Below are 16,041 nucleotides of genomic sequence, written 5' to 3' on the forward strand. Positions count from 1 at the left end.
ACTTTTCCCTTCATTGTATCAAGGAAGCTATGTGCAAGACCCCAGTCCTGTACAGAGATCCATGTGCTTTGATTGCTGTGCCCATACAGAGCCTCTGTGTACTTGAGTGAGGCTCCCACTGGCTTCAGTGGGGGACTGCAGGGGCACAGGGATCGGCCCTTGCGGTTTTCTTTGTAGGATTGAAGCCTAAGATAGGAAAACAAAAGAACAAGGGAAAACCTGGAGGATGAGCAATAGAATCCCTTTTACTTCTATGACACCTTCCATCTGAGGATTTAAAGTAATTTACAAACACGAATTAAAGGTGACCCACAGTTTGGGATTGTGTCATTGTTTCAGTTCTTTATGATGTGTAGAAAAGAACCTTTCAGAGTTTCTTTGCTTGTTTTTACCTCAGAAATAACTGGAATGTCAAGTCTGGTCTTCCCTGGTTTGTTTGGCAAAAGTTTTGGGGGGAGGGTCTCGGTCTCAGAGCATGTATAGATTGCAAGTTCTCACCCCTGTATTAAAACAAGCAGGGTTGTTGAATCCTTCATTAGTCACCTCACTGACTAGATATTAGCAACCAAAGAATTCAAGTGATCTTGACTAAAAATCCCTTCTCCTCTCCACTGTTCAGCTTTACTCTGGATTAGCCTGGCCCTATGTGAGGATTTAAACCAATGGATCTGCCAAGTTGCCAACCCACTGGTGCCATCCTGCCTCCAAACCCTCTTTGTGCTGCCTGGAGGAGATGCCAGAATGGGGTACATGAAGTTACATGCCATGGAGAGGCTATGAATCCATATCCCCAGGGATTAACTCCTTTAGCTCAGCCAGTGGAGCAAAGATACTGTGCATTCAGCTGAACACCCATGATTGCATATACAAGAGGCCATTGTGCCCCTGCACCAGGTGTATGGACTGCACAAATTCCACGTGCAACGGCCCTACACCAATGTCATTCCAAAGTTGTAGGGGGGAAATTATTTAACTTGAAAAGGCGAAAAACACCTCTACACCTCTTGTTCACAGCACATTCCTGCTTCCCTTCCCTTCCAGGAACACTGGGCTCTTTAGTTCTCAGGGTATTTTGAAAGCATTTGTCCATCTGCTCTTTCGCCTTTTGCCAGCATGGCCTCTCTGTTGTTATTTGTATAACTTAACTTTCTGAATAAGACCTACTGTTCTGGTTTATTCTGTTATCCACTGAGTCTCTCTCTTATTATGTAGCAGAATCCCCACTGTGTCCTGCTTCTGCTGTAGTAAAAGACCATGTCTCTGAGCTACCATCATCTCAATGCCAAATGCCATAATCTGAGAGATCTGGCTACATTCAGAAGTAGCATTGCATGGTTATTGGCCATGTCGCCAGGATGGACAACACTGCCCCCCCTCCACACTGTGACATCCTGGCACCCCCTTATTCCCCACTATCATATAATTGGGACCTGTTTCACACAAAGTACGCCTTCTGAGATCTCATTCTATAAGTCTTGATCCGCTTGAAAGTAACATCTCATTGGATGGTATGTGCTATCATTGTATGTGAAGTTATGAAGTTTATAGAATCATAGAATCATAGAATATCAGGGTTGGAAGGGACCTCAGGAGGTCATCTAGTCCAACCCCCTGCTCAAAGCAGGACCAATCCCCAATTAAATCATCCCAGCCAGGGCTTTGTCAAGCCTGACTTAAAAACTTCTAAGGAAGGAGATTCCACCACCTCCCTAGGTAACGCATTCCAGTGTTTCACCACCCTCCTAGTGAAAAAGTTGGACTCTCTCCAATTTTTCCACGTCCTTCTTGTAGTGTGGGGCCCAAAACTGGACACAGTATTCCAGATGAGGCCTCACCAATGTCGAATAGAGGGGAACGATCACGTCCCTCGATCTGCTGGCTATGCCCCTACTTATATATCCCAAAATGCCATTGGCCTTCTTGGCAACAAGGGCACACTGTTGACTCTTATCCAGCTTCTCGTCCACTGTCACCCCTAGGTCCTTTTCCGCAGAACTGCTGCCTAGCCATTCGGTCCCTAGTCTGTAGCGGTGCATTGGATTCTTCTGTCCTAAGTGCAGGACCCTGCACTTATCCTTGTTGAAACTCATCAGATTTCTTTTGGCCCAATCCTCCAATTCGTCTAGGTCCCTCTGTATCCTAACCCTACCTGCCACCGTATCTACCACTCCTCCTAGTTTAATATCATCCGCAAATTTGCTGAGAGTGCAATCCACACCATCCTCCAGATCATTTATGAAGATATTGAACAAAACCGGCCCCAGGACCGACCCGTGGGGCACTCCACTTGATACCGGCTGCCAACTAGACATGGAGCCATTGATCACTACCCGTTGAGCCCAAGTTTGGCTATGTATTTGTTACTGAAACATGTTGTGGGGTTGAACAAACCCACAAGCAGCCTTTCAGGTACAACAGTAAAAAGGCCAAACAATGTTCATGGCTTATTGAGGAAACACACACGAGCACAAGGATTACCCCGGGAACTGTGTACAATAGAAACCTCTCAGAGATAGCACTACACACTGGGAACTGTTTGACCCAGGTGACAGCAAAAGAGCTGTCTGTCAAGTGGGAAGAAGATATAGAAGGGGATAATATGATATCATGATGGTATCTCACTCTCCCTACACCAACACACCTGAAAATACCTGAGGAACAAAGACTGAACTGGGGGAAGTGATGGTCCCAGGGTAAAGGGATTTCTAGCCTGTGTATGAAAACCTGGGAAGCCCAAGCTGCAAAGCAAAGACAGCATGTGCCTTAAGAATCTGCCAGCCTGTTTGTCACTCAGGGTGAGAATTTGCTAATTCATATCCTACCTTAAGGTCAGTTTGCGGTTTTGTTTATTTACTAGGTAACCTGCTTTGATCTGTTTGCTATCACTTAGAATCACTTAAAATCCATCCTTCTGTAGTTAATAAACTTATTATATGTTTTAATCCAAACCAGCATGCGTTCGACTAAGGTGACTGGGGAAAAATCTCAGCTTGGCTACCACAAGTGTGCATGGTCCTCTTCACATTGAAGGAGAGGTGTAACCCTTCTGCCAGGCCAAGTTGATAGCAGCAAGGGCCGGGTTCAGTACACAGGGGTTCCCTCTCATCAAAGTAAATACAAAACTGGCTCGAGCCCCCACCCAGTGACCTGGGAAAATCTTACACACCCCCTGGGCGCCTCAAAGAGGCAATACTTCCCCTCTCGCAAGCACAGAGTCTCGGTGTAGTAGAGAATCTTTAATAACATGAGGTAAACGACGTCAGCGTTAAATTGGGGAAACACCACAACTAGTGTTCATTAACCAAACCATGAGCAAAGACCCACCCCAGAAAACTGGGCCACATCCTTTCCCTCAGGTTCTTGAGTCCCAGAACCCAAACGTCTCTTGAGTCCAGCAATCCTCAAATCACCCAAAATCCAAAAAGTCCAGCCCCAGAGTTCAAAAGTTCATCTGCAGAGTGTTACTCCCCAGTCTGGCTAAAATATGCCTGTGTGTGGGGGAAAGAGGTAAGGGGTACCTTACGTGTCCTGAAGCTGACTGCCCCACAGGGCTCTGCTCTGCTACGCTGTCTCATGAACGGCTCTGCTCCACCACGACCGGCTCCGCTCTGCACAGCTCGCCGTCTCACGAACAGCTCTGCTCAGCTCGCCGTCTCACGAACACACCGCTGTCTCACGAACGGCTCCGCTCCACCACGACCGGCTCCGCTCTGCACAGCTCGCCGTCTCACGAACAGCTCCGCTCTGCACAGCTCGCCGTCTCACGAACAGCTCCGCTCTGCACAGCTCGCCGTCTCACGAACAGCTCTGCTCAGCTCGCCGTCTCACGAACAGCTCTGCACAGCTCGCCGTCTCACGAACAGCTCCGCTCCGCTCTGCACAGCTCGCCGTCTCATGAACAGCTCCGCTCTGCACAGCTCGCCGTCTCACGAACAGCTCTGCTCAGCTCGCCGTCTCCCGAACACGCCGCTGTCTCACGAACGGCTCCACTCCACAGCTCGCCGTCTCACGAACAGCACCACTGCACTCTAGATCTTCTGGCTCCCCACTACTTGACACAGTGCTCTTAGTGATTTCAGCTCTTAGTGATTTCAGCTCATAGTAGTGGGGGCCTTAGTGCTGGTGCACCATAAGGCCAAAGTGAATGCAGCACAGTACCTGCAGCAAGACTCTTAATAGACCCAAAATTAGCTCTGACATTCCACAGTGGAGAGAGACAGAGGTGCAATTGGTGCTTCAGGCCCTCACAAAGGGGGCCACACCACCAGGTACTAATACCTGTCTCAAGTCTCTCTCCATTCACAGAGTTTTGGAACCCATGTCCCTTGCCTAGCGAGTGCTACTCAGTTGATGGTGAGTCCCTCCATCATAACAAAAGGCCAAGTGCAGTTCCAAGCACAGTTCCCATAATCAGGGTAATAACAATTTACTCTTCCCGCCCCAATAACAAAGACACTGGGGATCCCACAACAGCCAAAGTGACCATTTGGGCAGTTATGGCCTCATTCTAGGCGGGGTGGGTGTGCCTATGCAAATTGAGATCAGCCCCTGAAGTTCTTTTCCACTACTTGCCACACCTCACCACCAGATGTCAGGGTGGAGCCCATCCTGACTCTGCTTACAGAGGCAAACCGGGTGTTATACTGGCCAGATTTGACCAGGGCAGGATGGTACTGTTCTGGGGTCCTAGGCTGGGAGGCTGCATGTAACTGCATCTGAGTGTATCCCTACCTCTATGAATGCTGGTGAAAGTGCAAGCCTGGAAGGCTTTGCAGCTTGTCACAACAGCACAGCGTGAAAAGGAGCCCTGGCTAGTGGGTCAGAGGGCTCAGTGGTACCCCAGTTCCAGATGAGACCCTTGGGGGGAACCCATCACACACACCACCTCAGCACACCATGCTTTCAAACTCTCCACTGATGCGCAAGGGGGTGCGCACCTTGACCTTTTTTAGCATTGCCCGCGGGACCGCTCCAGAGATGTATGGATTCACAGATCTGGGAACTTCACTCTGATGATGTCTGGTATGATGTCATCAACCATGGTCACTCTGGCTGGCACCTTGGTTTTCAGTAGATTATGCACGTTTGGTGATGATCTGAACTGCATTTGTTGCTGCTGAATAGATGCCCTAGTTTAAGGTTTTCCTTTTCTAGATAAGAGGCCTTTTCACCCTGCCAAAGCATTCAAGCCAAACCAGGTTTCCTTTTCTTGACTTCTTCCATCTGGTTTCTATCTGACCTGTGAAGCTGTCCAATTTATAGATATTCAATGAGGTTTCCATTCTATCCAGCCTTTCCTCGACATAGTGTTAATTTCAACCAGGTGACTTTCCTACCCTTCTGGAAGAGATTTATATCTGTTTGTTACAGTTTTATCAGACACATTCCACCACATTCAGAATATTTCAGAATTCTTGCCCATGTATGTAGAAATGTTGAAGTGAGCCATTCTGGAGTGGTTATATTGTGAAAGGGTAAAGACATAGAAAAAACAGGTGCTTGTTATCTTGTAATCCTTTAACTCCACATTGATCACACATAGTTCCCCTCTCTCCAGCACCACTCCCTTAGATCAGCTCTTCTCTTTCATCTTCTTTTCTCAACTGTTATTTCTCTTTCCCTGTACTCCCAGCTGGATGCCTTCCTTGAAGTGGGTCACACTGGAAACAATGCCAGACCAGACCACTCATTTCTGTAGCATACAGACAAAATGCCAAAGGGGGAGGGCAGATTTCACCTCTCTCCAAACAGACCTTGCAGGCTCAGGGAGTGGGGGAAGAGGGCAGAAAATCCTACTTTGAAAACAGGACCATTTGCACACCAGTGCTGGGTTCCAAAATAAGATACAAATAGTGATTGGACAGGCAGAAGAGAGTGGCTGGAGAGCGCACGGTAAATGCATTCATTTAGCAGATTATTTACACCCCGGCTGCCATTTACGCTGCAGCTGTGTCTGCCCAGCGAGGTAGGCGTGTTCTTCCCCTGCGCTCCGACACATGCTTGCGCTAGCTCTCATCGAAGTAGTAGAAGTAGAAGTAGCAAGTAGCAGTGTAGCGTAGCTGTGGTCACACCGGGTAGCGGAGGCACGGCCAAGCCATGCCCAGGGTGTACCCACCAGTTCCAGATGGGTTTGTATTCTGCATGGCTCAGCCAAGCCTCCGCTGTTGCCGCCTGCACTAATATGGCTACACTTGCGATTTATACTTGCGTTCGCTTGATGAGCGCTAGCACGAGTATGCGCACATGAGCCGGCGAATCACCCCCTAGCTCTGAGTGGAGACGTAGCCTAAAGCTCCTTTCCAACATTCTGACAGCATAGAGGGGCTTTGGGGTGGCTGTATCTTACATTTCCACCCACTTTAAGAACAGTGTATAGGACCCCCAGTGTAAATAAGAATATGGCCCTTAATGTTAACGTTGTCAGCAGTGTCCCGGGACTAGCTCCCAGTCTCGTGCACACCAGTTTTACAATGACGTGTTTGCCGTGATTGAAGTGGAGGGCGTTACTGCTGGATTACAGCAAGGCGCCCCAGAGCTGAAAGAGGTTCCTGACATTCTGAAGATGCCCATTCCCAGTTAAAGTTCTCCCACGTCATTAGCGGGCAGTGAATGATTTTTGTAATTCTGCACCATTAACTTCTACGGATATTGGACTATTGCCGAATCAAAGTTCAGAACTAATTATAACATGAGACCGATGGTTTGGTTAGTTAGGCCCTAGGTCAACAAGGCACTTAAGAGCAGGCTTAACTTTAAACAGGTGAGTAGCCTCATTGATTCCATGGGATGGCTCACGTGCTCGAACTTATGCTTGAGCTTAAGTGCTTTGTTGAAACAGCACCTTGGTAATATTTTTTATAGTTACTCCCAAGCCATTATAAACCAGCAGTGTAATGCAGTATCTGCTAACCAATGATTTAAAACCGTAAGAGTAAGCCAATGGGACATGTTCAGAAGCAAACATCAGTTCTGTTTGGTTCTACGCTCTGCTTCTCTGCCTTCAGCTGCCAAAGTCTCAATCGGGAGCAGCTCTTGCCAAGAATAATAAGCATCACCTTACATTGCCAGGCTTGTTTGTTTATCATCATCATGAGGTTCTGGCTCCAGCCAGGTAGCCACATTATGCATCATGCATCCACACGTGTTAAAACAGCCCCCCTATTTCAAGTTGGAAAACTAACCACCCCACCACCACACACAACCCACCATGCTGCTTAACTGACATGAGACATTCCTCTCTGCATCCCAAAGGTGAGGAATCCATCCCCTTTGGTTGCTGAGGAGCTTTCCATATCATTGTCAAATTCAAATGCATTACTTCTGGCTGCAATTGGAGAGTGCAGCTCTGGGGTTCAGTCTGACACAACCATCTTGCGTTCTATTCTAAGACCTGAGAAATTGATGTGGTGCTCACTCCTGATACATCATCATTATCACAGTCATTAAGAAGATTCATAGATGTAGTCAGCTGTGCAAGGTACATATTGTAACACTTGGCAAAAGGAGAGTAAGGTTGGGAGGGGAACTTAATTTGATTGCCGTTTCCTTTGAGGCATCGTATCACAGTATTAGACAATTGCCATATCCAGGTAAGAGCCCATATGAAATTTCACAGCACTCTCCTGCTGTATAGCTTTCCTGCTCTGTTTAATCTTCCATGAATACAGTTTCTTTCATTGCAATTTGCCCTCTTCTGTATTCCTTAATTTCCCTCCATATCCATTATTATGATCAATTGCAAGAAGAGTTATTTAAAAACCTTTGGACTTAATGGGCATGGTGTTGCTAAAAAATAAAACAAAGCAGCACCCCAGGAAATTCTTGCTGATTTCAGCCTTCCAATTTATGGCATCATGCATCACACGGTACTCTAATGTCTAACTCATCTGCAGCTCAATCTGCTGTTAAGCCGATTTATGATGTGGCAGCACTCACCGAGGTTGTCTGATGTTCATCAGTTGATTGAATCATCTGCTACGTGTGATTTGCCAATGTGCCAGGGCAACCAGGAGCCCTTTTCTGCAGGAGAAGCTAATTGGCTCTCACAGTCCTGCAAATGATACCATGCAGATGGTATTCTGCTCCTGCGTTGACCCCCCACTGATTTCAATGGAGCTCTATACAGACAAAGGGCCTGCCTGGGCAAATCAAGCTGCAGGATCAATGTCAACATGGAAAAAGTTTCCAGACAGACCTGATCAGAACTCATGGACTTTTTGTAAACTTTCCAGCTGGGTTTGGAACATGGAAGTTAAGTTCTTCAAGCCACACAACTGTACTCATCCCAAGTCCCCTATCTAGAGACTACTGCCCTACAATTATCTTTCTCCCTTCTGCCTGCTCAGCATTATTGGCCCATAATGACAGTTGTGATTTCTTTCCCAGAGACAACTACCATGGCAAGGGCCTTCTGTCTTCCTCTCACCCAGCTGCCTTCTTTAGCCAGAAATGATCGTATATGTCTGATCATTGTGATCCCTTGGTCGAGCCACTGTTCCTTTCTCAGCATTGATAATGTGCCAAACTACTAGATGCTTCCCAGAAACTCAAGATAGGCATCAGCCAAAACTACATATCTGATCACCCCCACTATCTGTGGGAAGTTCGGATGTGGCTCTGAAAGCAAAACAAAAAACAAAACACTGCATCACTTGACTATTTGCTGGGTCAGAGCATATCTTTCTGAATCAGAGCATATCTTTCTGAAAAATAAACAGGAATTACGCCAGGAAGCTCTATGGCCTCTGTTATGCAGGAGGTCAGACTAGATGATCACAGGCGGCCCATCTGGCCTTAGACTCTATGCCAACAAAACACTGCATCACTTGACTGTTGGCTGGGTCCAACAGGGCCTATTCTGTAATCCAGCCCTATCTACTCTAGCCTTAAAATGTCCCATCGTTGTTTGTGGCTGCCAGTGCAGCAAGGTGAGAGGAGGAATGTTCAGAGTGGAACAGCTCTACTGCTTAGTGGTCTAGATGACAGCAGTTCAAACACCAGCTCCCTCCAGCAACTTGCGTATGCAGAATCCATTCCCCGGGTTGCTACCCGCAGCAGGGCTCCATTTTGGGTCAATATTTACTCATGATCTTATACAGTACATTTCTGTGTTTAAAACACTGGATTTCAGAAGTACTGCGCTCCCAGTGGAGAGTCAATGGGATCTCAGCATCAGGCCTTATATGATCTGCAGTAACTTGTTCACATTTGCAGTCAGAGGAAGTTCCGTTCAAACAAGTGCTGGAAGTAGGCGTGCTCGGGGTGCTGCGACGCCCCCTGGCTTGAAGTGGTTTCCATCATATACAGGGTTTACAATTTGGTTCCATGGCTCTGATCGCCCCCACCAAACAAATTGTTCCAGCACCTCTGAACAGAAACACTGGAATGTCGCTTGCATGAGAGATCCTGATGTTGCAGGAGAAAAGCGGGTAGGGAAGGCCGCGCGGTCTGTTTCGGACTGTTTCCAGCTGGCACTTGAATGGCTTGCTGATTACAGTTGACCATCTGAGCTGGTAAGTAAACAGCACAACTTGTCTCTCACGTCACAGAATCTTCAGAACCAATTTGAACCACTTGGAAATAGAGGTCACCAGAGGCTGCCGGATGCCTCGAAAACAGAACTCTCTGGCTTTACACAGGCTCTGAGACACAGTACAGGGTGGAGAAGAACACTTGTTAGCAAACTGACTCTACCACTACCTCGGCAGTGTAGAGCTTCCAACTACTGTGGCTTGTGCTACTTTGACTTCTTCCACAGAACACAATGTAGAATGAGATTTAAAATGTCCGCAGCTACATCTTTGCCATTTGTAACAGCTACTTATTACTGACAAGTCCCTTTCCTTTTATCTGTTCTCATCTCAACTTGCTTTCAATGCTTTGTGTGTATTTATTTTATGGGTGCAAACTTCTTTTTAAAAAAGCCTTGTAAATTGAAAATGAACTCCAGGTCCATCTGACTTTACCTAGGTTTTACTATTATGGTATTACATGATTGATCTGTGAATCTTCCTTGATAATTAGATAATTAGTGCCATTGTCAGGGAAGCTGTTAACTACATTTGTACTGGGTTTTAAGCTCACTGTGAGTCTGGCCCCAAACAGGGAAATATTAGACAGTGGGGCTACAAGGATACATCACTGTGATTAGCTGGCCATAAATAAAGCCTCAGGATGTATGGTTTATTGTGGTGATAACACACATTTTGTAGGTTACATAAATTGGAGCACTCCTGCTGACAGCGGAAAAACGTGCAATGCTTTCCTCTGGTTGCTAGGAAATAGAGTTTGCTCTCCGATCCTTACATGCTTTGGTGCACACTCATGACAAATGATAGATTCTCCACAAGTGTGGTGGAGACCAGCCTGTTAGCAATCACTGAAAGAAGGCAAGGCAGAGTGAAAGCCGAATTAATTTAACAAAAACAAAAAAGTATTTTTCATTAGTGAAATTAAATCTGTTTGCCCAAGACATTTAGGAAAACGTAAAGGAAGGATAAAGTTAGCAATAAAGAGACAAGTGGTCAAAGACCTGGAGTCAGAGACAGATCTATTACACGAGTATAAGATCTTGTATACATAAGGGATTTTCTCACCTATCAAAGCCCCTGGCGTAGAAGCGCTGTGGTTTCAAACCAGCATAATTCACACTAGTGCAAGCCCCACTTCACCACAGGTGCAAAAGATCCCCAGTCTGGAGCGACTCCCAATTGACTTCTGAGGTCAGAGTAAATTGAAGGAGCTCCACCGGAGTTAATGGAACTCCACAGATTTACAACAGCTGCCTGGCAATCTGGCTTCCATTTACTAACTACAGGACACTGCCTATGGAAACGTGTGGAAAGTGATCAGATAGGAATATGCAACAGCAGGACTGGTGATAAAAGAGATACAGGCATGAATTCTTTTCACATACATACACAAAACCCACTTATCCCCTCCTCAGCATTCGTAAGTGAGCATTTCTGAGAGAACTAATTGTACTACACCATTATAATTAAAATGCAGTACAATAAATAATCATAGATGGTTATGTGATTTCCATTTCACCCAATTGAGACCCCACTGTGCTGCACAAACATATAGTAACAAACAAATCTTCGCCCCAAGAGCTCACTGAGTTGGGTTCATGACAAGCTGGATCAGAAGGACGAAACGGACAGACAGGAGTGGGAAGTAGGGGAAAGGGAAGCCCAAGTAACAACGATCTGAGCAGACTTTCAGGCAGACCTGCCATGCACACAGTGGCAGTTGGCCAGCTGCCTAACTGTCGTTTGGTAACTCACCCTTGCCACAACAGGAGTGTTCAGAAATAGGTTCAGGTCGCTCTGCTTGTTTCACTTTCTAGTGTTTGCAGTACTGGTTCACACCTGAAGGTGCTGAGCATGTACCACAAGTCGTTATGCATCAACAAGTCCCGTTGAAGTCAATGGCCTTCCCTAGCCTGCTCTCGCTGGGACCAGTGGGAGTCCTGCGAGGGACTTCAGCAAGGTCAGACCGCCGTGTATTTCTTACCCATCAGAATCACTAAAGTGATTCTTAACCGGCAATAAATCAAAGTTCTTTTTAAAAAGAAGTGGTTTGCTAGGGGTGTCTTTGGTGTGCAAATACACAGACAGTACGTCTCTTGCCTGCCAGTCATTCATTGGGGGCGGGGGTGGGGATCATTTATTTGAGCATAATCCCTACACATTGTGATTATTCTCAGTCTTACCCCTGCCAAAATTTGCACATGGATTTTGGCAACAAACGTTAGGTACAGAGATTAGAGAGCGCCCCAAAGTGCAACATTGGGATAATTATAAAGGTGGTCTAGGCCAGGGTTTTGGCTCTGCTCCAACGCCATAGGATATCTATTGGGGGAAAACGTTGAGGTCTCGCTCAGTTGGAGTCAGAAGAATGACTGAAGTGCCTTCTTCCCTCTGACTTGAATAGGTTTTCCTAGCGTATCTTGAATTACTGGAGGAAAGGGAGCTGCTGAACTGTCAGTCACAGCGTCTGGCTAACAATCAATATTCTCTCCAGGACTCAGCATTGCGTGACTCAAACTTTCACACTCTAGGAGACAGGCGCAGAGCCCACTTTTATTAGTCTGATAAAAATATAATCTTATCCCAGTGACACTACATTTCCCTAAGCCCTTTAAAGGACTTTGAACCTCGTTTTCCTCCTGGGTGTAAGTGTAAGTTTTCTTCCCCTTAAATTTCCAAGTTCTTTTGAAAAGCTAAGATCGTTTTGTTTATCATTTGCCTCCTTGCCTAATTACATTAATCAAGACCTTCTGTTAGGACAGGGAAAACGTTCATCTTGTCCTGATACAAATGAATTCTGAGGTCTCATCATTGTTAATCTGAACTTTCCCATACTACTTTAATAGTACGTGTCCTGTTTTTGCTGGTCTGCTTCTCTCAAGGTCCAATGTTGTCTGCTGTTTCTCCAATGAACTTCAGTTGGTGTCCAAGAAGATCAGCCCTTTGCAGGATCTGACCTTGGAGCATAGCCTCCCGAGTAAGTTCTGTTTGTATTTATGGCTCTATACAATTGATTAGTAATAATAATACAGTTGCATCCTGGTGCACTGGACAACTCTTAAATGTATAGTCTGGAAGTTGGGTGCCTAACTTCCTTAGCCGCTGCAGCTACACCCCATCTCCGGGCACAACATCAGCAGCTGCTCCACACAGTAACGAGTTAATTGTCCAAGCCAATCTACTCCTGGACCTTTCTTCTGAGACTGCCACAAAAGATGTTAGTCAGCGGCAATTGGTGGCGGCGAACAGGGAAGTGGAGTGAGACCAAAACTATTTCACAGGGGCAACTCAACAGCCATCATTTAGTAGCAACTTTTGATCAGCAGCAGCCTAGGTAGAGAGTACCCATCACATAGACTGCATACAGCAAAACATGCCATCGGTGGGCAAAGTACTCCCACGTATGAATTGAAATGAATACAGAAAAGCTGAGCACCTGCAATTCCTAATCTAGACCATAGCTAGTTTCTCCATGTTCCTAATTTGTGTATGAGGCTCCCTAGAAAGTGCCCCAAGGGGACGATATTCTATCCACAGTTCACTTGACGCAAGGACTGTCAGGTTACACTTTGGCCTTATGTAAAATGGTCGCCGTTTGTTCTGAAGGCAAACAGAACATTTATTAATAGATGCCTCAATAATGAAAATGCAATTTATGAAAGTCTTTCCAAATCAAGCCAATGGAAGGTATTTTTAAAAATGAACTATTCAGCATTACACACAGCTTTGCAGCTAATGGTGCTGTCAGGAGGCAATCACAGAAAATCTATCCATGCGAATCCTGCCGCTAGCCAGGCAAGTGAAGGAGCCGTTATCTAACAGTGAGCCCTCATCCGGTCTGTTGGAGTGGCAGCCTCGTTAGGCCCTTCAGCTGCTTCTTTACTGCATCCCTCGCCCATGAACAGCCGCTGCCACAGCACCTTCTCCCCTACAGCAAACAGGGGCTAGGTTTTTGTGGACTGTTCCAGTCCATCACGACTGCTGCCTTATGAGCTGGTCTGCCTGCATCCCCTACAGCCAGGGTGACAGTCAGTCCAGCACAGAAGACCTACCCAAGTCCTCTGCACCATGTGCTCCCTTATTGCTACTGCCTGGGGAGGGATACAAAGGGGAACCAGTCACGCAGAGTCATGAACATACTCTTTCAGGCTGGAGAAAGAGGGTTATATTCCAGTTCCAAACAATCCAGTACATCTTTTTATGATGGAGAGAGTCTGTGTAGAAGGCTAAAAGGCCAGTCACAGCAATTTCAGTACACAAAGGAGTTCTTCAAGTGACATTCAGGCAGGAGTCTTGTCTTGAGCCAATCTGCATTCTCCCATGTGATGGGCTATGGCTGATACGACATCGTAATGACATTAAAAGACAGGGTCCTGAGATACTTGGCTCCAAATTTTCAACTTTCTCTTCCCTTAACTGCACATAAAAACATGGTTTGAAACAACCTCCAGAGAGTTTTATATTCAGGGCTCACATATGCAAGCACTGGGAAATTTAGGCTGATTGGTTCTATACAAAACTCTAAAAGAGCTAGATTAAATTTTGAAGCCTGTGAGAGGCATGGGATATAATTCCACTAAATCAGAGACAAGATGCACTATGTTCTAGGGCCCAGGGGCCGCATCCAGCCCTTCAGACATTTTAATCCAGCCCTCAAACTCCCACTGGGCAGCAGGGTCTGGGGCTTGCCCCTCCCTGCGTACCGTGGTTCCGTGCGGCTCCCGGAAGCAGCGGCATGTCCCCCCCTCCGGCTTCTACACATAGGGGCAGCCAAGGGACTCAGCACGGTGTTCCCACAGCTCCCATTGACTGGGAACTGCAGCCAATGGGAGCTGCAGGGGCGGCGCCTGTGGATGGGGCAGCGTGCAGAGCTGCCTGGCTGCACCTCTGCATAGGAGCTGGAGAGGGGACATGCTGCTGCTTCTGCAAGCTGCTTCAGGTAAGCGCCACCTGGAGCCTGCCCCACTCCCACACCCTAACCCCCGCCCCAGCCCTGATCCCCCTCATGCCCTCCGAACCCCTTGGTCTCAGCTCAGAGCACCCTCCTGCACCCCAAACCTTCATCCCCACCCCAGAGCCCACACACTCAGCCAGAGCCCTCACCCCCACCCTCGCACCACAGCCCGGAGCCCCCTCCCACACACTGACCTCCTCATTTTGGGACCCACCACAGAGCCCGCACCCCCAGCCGGAGCACTCACCCCCTCCCACACCTCCAACCCCCAATTTCGTGAGCATTCATGGCCCGCCATACAACTTCCATACCCAGATGTGGCCCTCAGGCTAAGAAGTTTACCCTAGAACAGGGATGGGCATCTAAAATACTGGAAAAGTCTCTGGAAATTTGAAGGACTGAATATTTGAAAATTAAAGTCCAACATTTTCTAACTTGGGGACCTAGAGTTATTTGCAGCCTGTAGGGCAGGTCAGGCTTCCATTTCTCTCTCTTTCTTCAAGTAAGCTGCATAGGAAATGAAGAAGTGGAAAGGAATACAGCAGTACCAAAAAAACCCCCAAAACCTTGAAACTGTCTTGCCTTCCAATTTTGTTGTCAAAAATGGTTGGGACTTGACAACCACCATCTAGCTCTGACCTAATTTTCAGACTCATTACCACACTTTTTTCCTAGTGCTTTTGGCATGATGCTCTCATTAGTATAGAAGTGAGTTTGCTGACTAAAATGGAGAAGAAAAAATTTAAGACACTGAAAATTCTTCAGTACATCGGCCTTTAGCAGGAGTACTTTAACACCAAATTTGAGGGGGAAATATCAGCTACACGTTTCTCCTCATGGCTTGATTGGTTAAAGCGGTCTGTAAATCCAGATGTCTACCATTTGGATCTACTTTTAGACAGAGGGAAAATAGTTGCTATTTACAGCAACTCATTCATATTATCCACAGCAACCAAAGTGCTTTCAACAGCTCTTCTGCCCAAAATTCTTGTGAGAAGCAGGCCAGTCTTCTTCTTCTTTGAAAGAGTAAGAAAGCAACTAATTTTTAGTTAGAGATGGACCCTGAAAATCCCAGCTCGGCACATGACTCTGAACTTCCGAGTCAAGGCCACTTCCGAACATAATGACATGTGAAACGGTACACGGTTAACTACAACGGGGCTTGAAACAAACATTGCCTTCGGTTGAAAACAAGACACGTCATCTCCCCAGGTTGCACCAAAATTAAAACACCCTCCCCCCAACAAGTGTTATGTTTTAAATTGCAACAGTTCTTGTAAAAGACCAACGAGGTCCATCATCGTGTGACCGAGCAATTGAACAGTTCAGCTTTCCGTTGAAATAGTGTAAGAGGTGAGGTAGAAAGCAGACAAGACCTGCAAAATTTGCTGTTTCAATTCTCAGGGGGTTCAATGCGACCCTTTTTTAGCTGGTATGTTTCAGTTCACATGGGTTTGCACCTGCTGTGTTTAACTCAGAGTTTCATTTTCAAATGAATCCAGAAACTCAGAGTGAAACTCAGTTAAAACTCTCAAATTTCAGTTACTGGTCAAAGTC

General features: G+C 46.5%; 1 long non-coding RNA gene across 1 annotated transcript in view; it reads right to left on the reverse strand.

Annotated features, from left to right (window-relative positions):
• Window positions 1-363: 363 nt before the first annotated feature.
• The window catches only part of LOC122466602, a 32,231-nt gene continuing 16,553 nt past the window's right edge, over window positions 364-16,041 (reverse strand). The window contains exon 3 of the long non-coding RNA XR_006292245.1: window positions 364-500. This is a non-coding gene — a long non-coding RNA (uncharacterized LOC122466602). The remainder of the gene's footprint in view (window positions 501-16,041) is intronic.

This window comes from Chelonia mydas, chromosome 7, assembly GCF_015237465.2.
Source record: "Chelonia mydas isolate rCheMyd1 chromosome 7, rCheMyd1.pri.v2, whole genome shotgun sequence".
Taxonomy (NCBI): domain Eukaryota; kingdom Metazoa; phylum Chordata; order Testudines; family Cheloniidae; genus Chelonia; species Chelonia mydas.